Source organism: Typha latifolia, chromosome 5 (genome assembly GCF_019914945.1).
Source record: "Typha latifolia isolate L0001 chromosome 5, TyphaL0001v2, whole genome shotgun sequence".
NCBI classification, from domain to species: Eukaryota; Viridiplantae; Streptophyta; class Magnoliopsida; order Poales; family Typhaceae; genus Typha; species Typha latifolia.
Genome location: NC_133090.1, coordinates 5,480,655 through 5,493,088, shown reverse-complemented (window position 1 = coordinate 5,493,088; position 12,434 = coordinate 5,480,655).

The window sequence follows — 12,434 nt, the reverse complement described above, 5'->3', positions numbered from 1 at the left end:
AGTCAGCTCACTTTCTCCCAGTTAGTACCACTGATTCTATGGATCATCGAGCCACTTTATTCCGGGATAAGATCTTTGCTCGCCATAGGGCACTAGTTTCTATAACTTCTGACCGTGACCCCAGTTTCACCTCTAGGTTGTGGCATCATTTTGCTAAGTCACTGGGTACCAATTGCAATTCAGCACTACCTATCATCCTCAGACTGACAGTCAGTCAGAGCGGACGATCCAGACCTTAGAGGACATGCTACGTGCCTCAGTTGCAGACTTCGGACTTAGTTGGGACTGACACTTTCCCCTAATTGAGTTCTATAATAATAGTCATCGCTCCAGCATCGAGATGCCCCCTATGAAGCTTTATATGGACGAAAATGTCGGACACTTGTCAGTTGGGATGAAGTGGGGGAACGGAAGATAGAGAGTTCAGAGCTGATCCAGGAGATCGTAGACAAGGTACGGAAGGTATGGGAACACTTGCAGGTTGCCCAAGGTCGACATAAGAGCTATACTGACCGTCGACATCGAGATCTAGAGTTTCTGGTCGGGGACAAGATCTTCCTCAAGGTCACGCCGTGGAAAAGGGTATTTCAATTTGGGAAGAAGGGCAAGCTAAGCCCTCGATATATAGGCCCTTATGAGATCTTGGCATGGATAGAACTGGTTGCTTACCGGGTGAATTTGCCCTGAGAGCTATCTCAGATTCATAACGTGTTCCATGTGTCGTTGTTGAGGAAGTACCTGTATGACCCGTCACATGTTTTGAGGGAAGAACCTATCTAGTTGAGAAAGGATTTGTCCTACGAGGAGCAACTAGTGCAGATCATTGACAGATGTGTGAAGACGCTCCGAAGAAGAGTCGTACCTTTGGTCAAGGTCCTTTGGCGTCACCATGGAGTAGAGGAAGCTACATGGGAGCCCGAGGAGGAGACGCGGTCTACTCACCCTGAATTATTTATCGACTCAGATGCGTAATTTCAAGGGCGAAATTTCTTGTTGTTGGGATAGTTGTAAGACCCCAAGTTAAAAAAAAATCCCGTGACGCATGCGCCGAGCGTCACAGGCGCCTGCCACCCTCCCCGTCCTCTCTTCTCCTTCTTCTTCCCCTTCCCTTGCCGTGCACGCCACCTTCCCCATCTCCTTTATCTCCTTCCCCTCACCGCAGCCATCCCGAACCCCCCCTATTCTTCTCCTCCACCTCACTACCTCTCTCCCTCTCTTGTGGGTTGCCGACGCCGGAGTCGACGAAGCCCCGGAGCCGACGAAGCTGAGCGCGCAGATCGCAGTAAGCCTCAACCCCATTAAAATTCAGTAGTTAATTTTCCCCCAATCTCGCCATCATCCTCGGCGGTCGACGCCCCCGCGTTCGGCCGTCGGTCCGAGAGCTCTAGGGAAAGGGCTTCCTGGATGGGCTTCGAGCCTTTGGGTTGAGAGGAAGGACCTCCATGGCCGCCGTCCATGGAGCTCGCCTCGCCGCCTCGTCGGCCACCCCGGCTGCGGGGCGAGCTTCTCCCGCTCCCCTGTAGGCGGGGAGGACGGGCAATGGCTCCTCCGCGGCGTGGGTTACGCCCATCGAGCCGAGCCGCACCCTCCTCTTTTCCTCCTCTTGCTTTTCTTCCCTTCCCTCCTCGGCGAAGGTCGCGAGGCGCCAACTTGAGGGTGGGCTGTCGGCGACGTGGACCACCGGCAGCGCTGAGCCTTCGCTTCTCGCCCCTTCTGTCTCCCACCCTCGAAGGAGATGAGGGGTGAGATGAGTGTTGGTGGGCTGTAGGCTGCAGCCCACTTGGACCTGGTTTCGGGTGGGCTGTAGGCCGCAGCCCACCTGGACTTGGACTTGGGTGGGCTGCAGGCTGCAGCCCACTAACCCAAATGTTGGGTGGGTGTAGGACTGCAGCCCACGAATCCAACCTTGGTGGGCTGTGGTTGGGCCCCCAGCCCACCAAGGCCCTCTTGCCTATTGAGTTGGGTTTGAGCCTAACCAATTACCTCTAGCCTATCCCATTTGGGGCCATTCGGACCCTAAGCCCATTTATCTATTTCTACCTGATTTAATTAGCCTGACCCCCCCCGTAATGATAATTTAGTATCATGTGAATTTTAGGATAACATAAGACTCGCCCTAGGAGACCCTTGACTCATGTATTTGCCAAACAGAAATGCTCTAATAAGATAATTAGTTCTATTAGTTCGCTAATCTTATGTATGGCTTACTTGCGTGAATTAATAGGATTGACACCGCGTGAGGGGGATTTTGAGATTCCGGAGGAGTCGACTAGCTGATGAGATTTAGCAAACTGTGGAGACCCCCTAAGCGAGTAGAGTTATACAAATCTAGAAAAATATAGTTATAGTCATTATATCTGTCATGACACTATAGGAAGTGTCGATATTAATACATGCATTTAGTATCCTGTAGCATAAATATTATGCAGTTATTGATAATTTGCTCATCATGATATTATGAGAATGTTAATGTAGCATAAATATTAGTGTGATGATGCTCTACATGTATCTTGTATGGCATACCCTTGCATATATGTATATCTATTGTGAATATAGAATGTAACGATCATGATGACGATGACATAATTTATACACTCATAGACACTGCACCACTTTCACCTATCATTAGTAGTCGGATTCAGACTATGCGATACCCTTACTCACTCAACCTAGGGTTAAGGGTAGAGTGTATTTTATATGACTATACTATTAGCGGCCTACACCTGTGGTTGGGAGCCTGTGTGGCATTCATGTAGTTATATAGCATAGTCAGGACTAGATTATGATGATAGAAGAACATGATTATGAGGCGGGGATATAACTCTAGCGGTACCCGACGACGCAGGGTTAGGGCGTCTGTTGATGAGCCGAGGGCTCCCGATTCTCCCGCTGAGGGCAGTGATGATTTAGAAAGAGTGAGATATGGGCTTATGATCAGGGTCCTTAGTCTGATAGCCATAGACAATCGGTCACTTGTAGTGTCATCATACACATATAGGTGGCATTAGCGCTAGATGTGTATATATCCCTCCTCGATGTATGAGATGATGGATGGTTATGCGATGGATGATTATTTCTTGAGAGTACTTACCCTGTGTGGTGAAAAGCTCGGTGAGCGATGATAAGTATGATTAATGCTTTGGTAGGCATGAGATAACTAAACTGCTCTTTTATTGCTATACATAACATGTAAACACTATCATTGAAATGTGTACGAATAAGAGATTGTATCAAGCTTTATATCTGTGTTGACTTATCTTGATACGTTAGGAATTAGCATGTTTCAGGATAGTTACTGATAATCTTTATCGATTGCATTGATTTAGTAATTCATGTTAAGCCATCTTAACAAGCATATTGTTATTGCTAGCAAATATAGGCATACTGTGATACCTAGACCCTAAACTCGTGCATAGCACGAGCCCATACGGCACGTGCGTAGCACCAGACCATTTGGTTGGATACTAACAATCAAATAAACCTGTAGCAACATCATAATTATATCTATAATATCTAGACCGAGAATAACTCAAACCTAACTGTCAACATCATACAGATAACCCTACCTGGGCCCCACACAGGCCACAACACATCATCAAGAGCTTTTCACAACTACATATACACAATAGAGGTATATGCATAGTTATACAAGTACAAAGTCACCTGCTAAAATATAAGACAATGATATGGATACACTTTGGAGAAGGTCTACTGATACATTAAATAAGATACCTCATCTAGCATATAACACTAATCACACTCTACTCCTTACTCACCGGTACGACCTCTAAGGGAGAATCCTGCTCCTCTCGTTCACCTGGGTTTTTGGGAAAGGAGAAAACAAAGATAGTCATGAGCTAAAGGCTCAGTGAATAGACCTTACCCCGAATTAGTGATGCCAAACAGAGAGTAAATCAAGTACTGGATAATATGAATTAGAAAGAACATCATGTCATGAATGAGTAAATAAATGTGTCCTCAATAATACATAAATGGAATATATATAACATGTCATAATTGATAAGAATACATAATCCTCGACAATGAATAAACAGGTCACCACGTCATATGATCATCATAACTCTCTTTCTAATATGACACATGATGTATGCCGACCATGGCCATGTTATGATATCAAATGCAATCATATATGATGTATATTGACCACTCGATAATCAGGTATGTTAGATAATAATGAAATCATATGCATTTCTTAACATCACGATCATCACCGACATCCCGGTATAATATCATCATACTAGACCACTGTGCATAGTCAACACCCGGTACCCGGTCTCAACATCATGCCCGAAGGCTCCGAGCATACTCTGCCATCGGCAAGGAGTATCTCAAATATAACCATATCCTGCCATCCGCTAAGGGTATCAACCTCCATCTAGACCGGGGACCCCACATAGTTGATAGAAACCTCGTGAGGATAACTCGCCACATATGTCCTGACGAACGGCATGTGTCCGATTGTCTGTACGCACAGACTCAACTGACCTCGGACATGGGCCATGAGATATCGCATATCAGCGATCATAATCATCACTCCAGGCACCCCTAACCCTAGCGCCTACTCGGGTATCCTCATGCTTTCTATCAGCTATCCTATTAATCACATTTCATGCTTCCCTTCTAAATGTCATATCACATGCATATATCCAGTACGATAACGAGTCAATGTATAACAAGAATTTAAGTGGAATAGGAATCAAGAGAAAATGATGCAATGTAGTCTCCAACTATATCGTCAATACATGCATACTCATGCTAATCTATTACATACATACTCATGCTACAGATCAACTCAGTAAACAATCATAACAGTAGAATCATCTCTGATCATCTCTATATATATCACCAAATCAGCATAATCGAATGCATGATAAAATATGCTCGACTATAATCATCTCTAGATAAAATCATATAATCATGCTGGAGGCCAAAACATTCATGTACATACATATATAATATAACCTAATTTGAGAAAGGCGTCTAAGGGATAAGATTACTTACACCACTGAAAATACCAAACCACCACTCGTTCACGCTGCTACGAAAACGATTAGGCCTCAATAGCTAGGTCCACAGGGTCTGGGCATTGCAAAGGTGCTAGGCCGAGCCCAGCACCCCTTGCAGAGTGCAGCCAGGGAGAGAAGGGAAAAAGGAGGAGGAGAGAAGAAGAAAGGGAAGAAGAAGGAGAAGAAGGAGAAGAAGAAGAAAGAAGAAGAGGAGGAAGAAGAAGAAGGTTGGGCCATGGGGGAGGGGTGTGGCCGCTGGTGGCCACTCAGCGGCCGGCCTCTTGCCGACGGCTCAACCCTCCGGCGGTCCGAGAGAAAGCCGACAAAAAGAGAAAGAGAGGTAGAGAGAGAGAGAGAGAAGGAGAAGGAGGAAAGCTCACTAGCGTTAGTGGAGGTGGCGGCGGTAGCGGGTAGAGTGAGAGAGAAGGGGTGTTTGAGAGAGAAAGAGAGGGGGGTGAAAATGAATCAGAGAGAGAGAGAGAGAAAGAGAGAGAGAGAGAGAAGCATTGGGGAGGGGGCTGCGGCGGTGGCGGCAGGGGCCCACCGCGCCAACTGGCTCGGCCAGGTTGGCCTGGCCGGCGCTTGGGGCACGTGGCGCCCAACTCTGCTGCCACTGCATGGCACGAGCTGTCTTGCCATGCAGTGCAGTTTTTTTTTTACTTGGGCTTGGTTTATTACATTTTCCTTCCCCCCTTATAAAAATTTTGACCTCGAAATTTACTTGGGCTCGGGTATCCTCATGCTTTCTATCAGCTATCCTATTAATCACATTTCATGCTTCCCTTCTAAATGTCAGATCACATGCTTCCCTTGCAGAGTGCAGCCAGGGAGAGAAGGGAAGAAGGAGGAGGAGAGGAAGAAGAAAGAGAAGAAGAAGGAGAAGAAGGAGAAGAAGAAGAAAGAAGAAGAGGAAGAAGAAGAAGAAGGTTGGGCCATGGGGGAGGGGTGCGGCCGGCCTCTCGCCGACGGCTCAACCCTCCGGCGGTCCGAGAGAAAGCCGACAAAGAGAGAAAGAGAGGTAGAGAGAGAGAGAGAGAGAGAGAGGGAGAAGGAGGAAAGCTCACCGGCGTTAGTGGAGGTGGCGACGGTAGCGGGTAGAGTGAAAGAGAAGGGGTGTTTGAGAGAGAAAGAGAGAGAAAGAGAGAGGGGTGAAAATAAATCAGAGAGAGAGAGAAAGAGAGCGAGAGAGAGAAGCGGTGGGGAGGGGGCGGCGGCGGCGGCGGCACGGGCCCACCGCGCCAGCTGGCTCGGCCAGGTTGGCCGGGCCGGCACTTGGGGCGTGTGGCGCCCAACTCTGCTGCCACTGCATGGCACGAGCTTTCGTGCCATGCAGTGCAGTTTTTTTTTTTACTTGGGCTTGGGTTATTACACATACAATGTATATACACATGCGATTTCATTATTTTAGATGGTATGGATCCTACTCGCTGGGCTGTAAGCTCACCATCTCTTAGTGGCATTATTTCAGAGCTAGGGGACGTAGGTGCGGGTAGCGAGGAGTAGCTGCCTTTATTTTTCTATATGTCTATTAGTTTTATTAAGCCCCTGCGAGAGCGTTGTGATTGATGATGTATTTTGGACTTTAGCATTGTATTTTGGATGTATATTTGGAAAGCTTGTTGTGGCTTGTGGAACTTGTATCCGGACTCTTATGTTGAGTTTAATTATGGTGAATTTGTGTTGTTGTGTGCCTTGTGAAATTCTTGTACTGACAGGTCATGTGATGCATCGCGTGGGGAGATTTACCCACGCGGTTTACACGTGTATTGGGAGATTTTGGTGTTTCAAAAATATTGTTCAACTTGAAACACCCAATCCGTTGGATCACCGCCTTGAAATTTTGGGAAGTCTAAGCATGCGGTTCTCCCCCGAATAGCATTGTCAGGTTCGCGAAAGATTCTTGCTTCAGGTCTAAACCTTTGTGCAGCCGTTTACCCTCTCCAAATCCTTGAGCACGTCCATCACCATCTCCAGAGGGATCAATCTCATCCTCAAAGTGCCAATCCTCCTCATCGACGAAGTGCATTGGTGTCGCACGCCTCTCGAGTTCCACCACCCCCGGTCTTAGGTTTTGCAGCAGAGGTGGAAAATGATGTGTGGGCATAGGTAAGAGGGGATCATTGACACTCGCAAGACGCACCTGGACCTGTGCGATATCAGTTCGATGAGGTCCCACCGCTGGTCCTTCTTGAAACTTCGATCTCCGTCGAGGAGATAACGAATCAAATCAGTTCTTGACATATGTTTTGAAATCATTGTGATCCTTTTGAATTGAGTCAACTCTATGCATCAATGTATGAAACATGCCCCTAAGTTCATCCATATTCCCACTCATGGACGTTGGTTGACTCGGTCCTGCCGTGGTTGCTCCAAAGGAATCGACCTCACGGCTAGGGTCATTGTAGATTGAGTCCTCCCTTGTCGGTGTGCTCTCCATAGGTCTCCTTATTGATGTCATCTTTCTTGTTTCAACTATTAATGGAAGTCTGAGGTTCACTTGCTCTTATACCAATTTGTTAAGCTCCGATACTACTTGATGAGTTCTTGAACCAAAGATAGGCTATGCAACGATTCCTTCAAGATCTGAATGTATTATAGGAATCAGTCATAACTATGGGAAAATATTCTTCAAATATTCTCTGGTAGTCCGAAAATTACAAAATCAATTGTGTTAGATCCGTAACTTCCTGATTAACAACTTTTGTATTTACTCTATTTACATATTCGAACTATAGCGGTGACTAAAATATGGAATAACGTGGGTGATGATGGTGGTGACGGGTGGAGTGGATTTTAGGGTTATGGATGGATATGGAGATGAAGGTGGATTGTGGAAGTGGTTAAAGGATGTAGACGAAGGGAACGAAATGGCCGAGATCCCAAAGAAGAGGGGTGGCTCGACAGTCGAGTGAGATTAGAAGTTAGGAGAAGATTTGCCAACGGTAGAGGTGGAAGGTTGGTAAAGAGGGAGGAAGGTAAAGTCTAGAGAGAAGATAAGAGGCAAGAATTCAATAATCCAATAGAATAATAAAGTTGGCTGCCTTTCACATATATATAAAGGCTAGCCAACAAGTCCTAAAATAATATGAAACCCTAATTCTAGAACTTTCCCGTCGATCGCGTTCAAATGCGCCCGATCATGTTCGAACGCACCAAAATTCGTTCTCTATATATGCGAATGCAATGCAGGCGTTCGAAGGCGGATGTTCAAACTCACCCAACCGTGTTCGAACAAAGAATATGCGTTCTCTGTATTTGCGAATCTGATGCAGGTATTCGCAAGGGCATTCGAACGCGACTTACAGAAATTTTATTTTAATGAAAATAAACACCAAATATAATAAGAAAAGATCCTAACTAAGTGTATCAGCCGAGCGGAGGCATTACACCTTCCATTCTCCTTTGGGCCGAAAGAAGGGCGGCGAGCCGTAGGCAAGATAGACACCCCAGTTAGCTGCAAGGGTTGCGTGAAGTGTTGGAACCCCCACCATGCCCTGCTACAACTTGGCCGGCGGATCCCCTTCTCCCTTGCCCCATCATCAACCTGAGACCATCTTTTGTAGCCCCTTCTAGATTGGAGGGAGGAGAGATAGGCCAGTGGCTAGCTTGACACAGTGCGCACCAACTGGACCCAACCGCGGCACCCACACCACCGCGACGACCGATCCCGGCCTAGACTACAACTCTGTCACCCGAGGGCTTCCCACCTACCTATCCTTGTCTGAGATTGTCCCCTCCATTTCATTATAGATCGAACAGAAATTGGTTGGACCAGACATGGTTGGAACCTTGGACCTGATGAAGTCGCAGCTCCTTGGCTAAACCGAGGCAAGTTTAGGCTACCACGAGAAGAAGATGATCAAAGAAGGTGTGACCATATGTTGTAGACCCTCCATCTGCTAAGGGTCATACATGAACAAATGTATGACCCCAACAGCAACAACGTCATTCGAGGGTGGACAATGCAGCTTGAATATCCAAAATTTTAAGAAGGTAACTCGTTGGATTGAATATTTTTAGTTGAACAATTTTTTAATTATCAAGGTACAATAGAGGGAGCCAAGGTGTTATTCGCGAGTTTTCATTTGGAAGGCGCTACCCTACAATGGTACTAGTCAGTTAGCATCCACAAACCGTTCAACATTTGGATGGCCTTTATTGAAGGCCTTTCTAGACGATTTGGCATCGTCGAATTCAAGGATTATAAAACACTCTCCAAGTTGATGTAAGGAACAATCATAGCCGCGTATCAAGAAGAGTTTGAGTGGGTTAATAGCCGGTGCCGACTACAATGGCCATAGCGGTTACTAGTCAGCACCTTCATGTTAGGGTTGTGCAAAGAGATCAAAGCTGACGTCCTTTCCTTACGGCCTCGGACCTTGAGCGAAGCTTTCGAAGATGCTACACGCCTTGAAGAGTGCATGAGGACCACATGGACCAGCCGAAATAGTGGGCATGCACCCAGGGAAGCTGAAGCAGCCAGCAAACCCAAGTTGGGCCCTAGGGCCGCACCTATACCCTATGGCTTGAAGACTATCTCGAGACTAGCAGCAAGCCTTGGAGGGGGGACGTCCTTCGGTTCGCACTCTCACACTAGCACAGGTGGAGGAGCGGCGAGTTAAAAGATCACTTCGGGCCACCGTTGCACCAAGGCTAGCGAGAGCGTGATACTGATTGACGGTTAGGAGGATAGTGGGGACCATGTGGTTGAGGATGATATTACTATGGAGGATACTAAGGAGACACCAAACAAGATCTCTCTACATGCTTATTCTAGCACGAGTGGCCCGTAGACCTTGAGATTGGACGGGCTGGTCAAGAAGCAGTGCGTGCACATCCTTATTGACACCGGGAGAATGCATAACTTTTTGGACGAGCATCTCAGGATAGGGTTGGAGATTAACCCGACATCCAAATTTGAGGTAGAAATTGGTGATGGCACAAAGCTACGAGCAGATAGTTTGTGCCCCCAGATCAAAATCTGCATATAGAGACACGAGCTCATTGTGCACTTGTACTTAGTCACACTTCAAGGAGCTGACATTGTCTTAGGTACACAGTGGTTATGGAACTTGGGACCTATGACATTTGACTTCAATAGCATGTGTATGGCGTTCCGACAGAATGGCAGAGTAGTTCAGTTCGAGGGCGCAAAGACGATGCTAAGCTCAGTTTTGCATTGGATGATGGGGCTACCCCAGCCCCCATGGATAGGGGAAGACACGGTGGAGATACTTTTTGCCACCAGTCGCACCACCCTAGTCTATGAGCCTGGCTAGCAACGAACTAGCTTAGAATGCTTCCCAACTTATCACCTTGAGGATAAAAGGTGATAGAAGCGTGGTGGACTATTATGACCCAGCTTGGAGACTCTAGTGGGTTTAGTCTTGTTGGTTTAGTCATGAGTCCATTACTATTCTTACACTTGGTCCAGTCGAGTCATCTATTTCACTACTTAGTGGTTGGATTGAGTCTAGTCTAGTTTTTTTTTTTAGCTTTACTTGGAGGGCAAGTCACCTAAATGAGGTAGCCACTATAAAGGAGGTGTTGTGACACCCCAAAGGCATAAAAAAAACTACCCTAATTTTCGTACTCTCTCTCCCCCCTCAAATTCTATTCTCAATTGGCAGCGCCCAAACCAAGGCCACCAACTGACTAACCCAACCTACCCCCACTAGCTATCTCCTTCCAAATCCCCATTATCATTCTCCTTCATCAACAGCTCAATCGAGCTCCTTCAACTCCAATCGTCGCACTCCCTCAAGCCACACCCATTGCAGCTCCACACTTGTCGCAACCATTCCCACCCCCAAGCCACACTAAGCGAGCCCACCATCTCCTTCACCAAAACCCATCGCCTATACCCACCTCACTGCTGATCACAACACAATTGCAGGAGTTCAATGAGGTGTTTGAAGAGTTGGCCTTCGATAAGATCTCATGGTTACCGCATTGAGAGTGTGCCTAGTCCAGGACTGTCAAACATGCAACTATATTGCTATCCACATATCCAAAATGATGAAATCACTAAATTGGTCGTTGAAATGATGGCTAGTGGGATCATCCATCCATGATACTCCTTGTGTAACACCCACCACCAAACACCTGCCTCTCACGTAGGTAGGACCCACGTGATTATCACATGACCTGCTGGTTAATGTTCAACACAATATATAAGAGAAAAACCCACATTTCTAAATAATACAGACAAAAAATGCCCATAACACCAAGGCCACGACAAGCCCAAAATACATATTCATACAAATATAAATCAAGGCCCATGTAGGAGCAACAAGGCATCTAGTTAAATTTACATGAATAGAATAAAATAAGAGAGAAAAGACTAAACACCAGCCTTCGCCAGATCCTCCATGGGCTCGGGTTATCTATTAATCTAAATCTAATTCCACCAAACGGTAGTGAGCCTAAAGCCCAGCAAGTATCCATTGCTATAGTCTAGAAGTAGTGCAATGAATGATGCAATAATAAGTAAATATGAATATGCGCATCATGATCAAATCAATGCATAAATATCTTATCCTCAACATGTTCATCTAATGCGTATATGCATTAGCAATTGATAACCTACCATGCATCAAACCGGACTATCAAGTCCTCAGACTCAAGCTCACACCGAGCTCCGCCCATAGGCTATGTCAATACTATACCATATGATATGCATCATCTCAGACTATTATATGTGTAACATAGGCTTATGCAGACTATTATACTCACACCCAACCACACATATACCCCTAAGGGAGGGTAGACCATAGCGGTAGAATCGCTAGTCCATCACCTAGCGAACAGTAAACTTATTACATAGGTCAATATTGCATATCGATACTACTATCTGAGCCTTTGGCTCCACATCACTTTACCACCATACGGAAATCATAAGCCATCGCTTACGAACGCCCTCACCCTGCGTCATTAGGTATCGCTAGGTCTACATTTCTTTCTCTATCTTAAATATCTTAAAGAGTATGACTATCATCAATCGATACTAAATTGCTTATTCTCCGGGAAAACGGCAGCCTAATTATCTATGATTAACAGACTGAGACCTCAGGCATGAGCCATAATATATATAAGTATAATATTATTGCTCACCTCTAACCCTAGCTGGGGAGGTGTCGGATCGTGTATGTGTGTAAGTGACATTATATTATACAACACAACAAGCATAATAGAATTTAAATCATTATCATATTTTATGTGCTAACGTACATGTTCATGCCTAATAAATATGTGTAGAAATCATGATATGCAGAATTTTACCGAAGAATAAAATAAAATTAACATGCACAACATGCAATACTAACAATATGGAAAATATATGCACGTACATGATATGAATATGATAATGTCATAAGGTAAGTTATTTCTTTCTCTACACTACTCCTA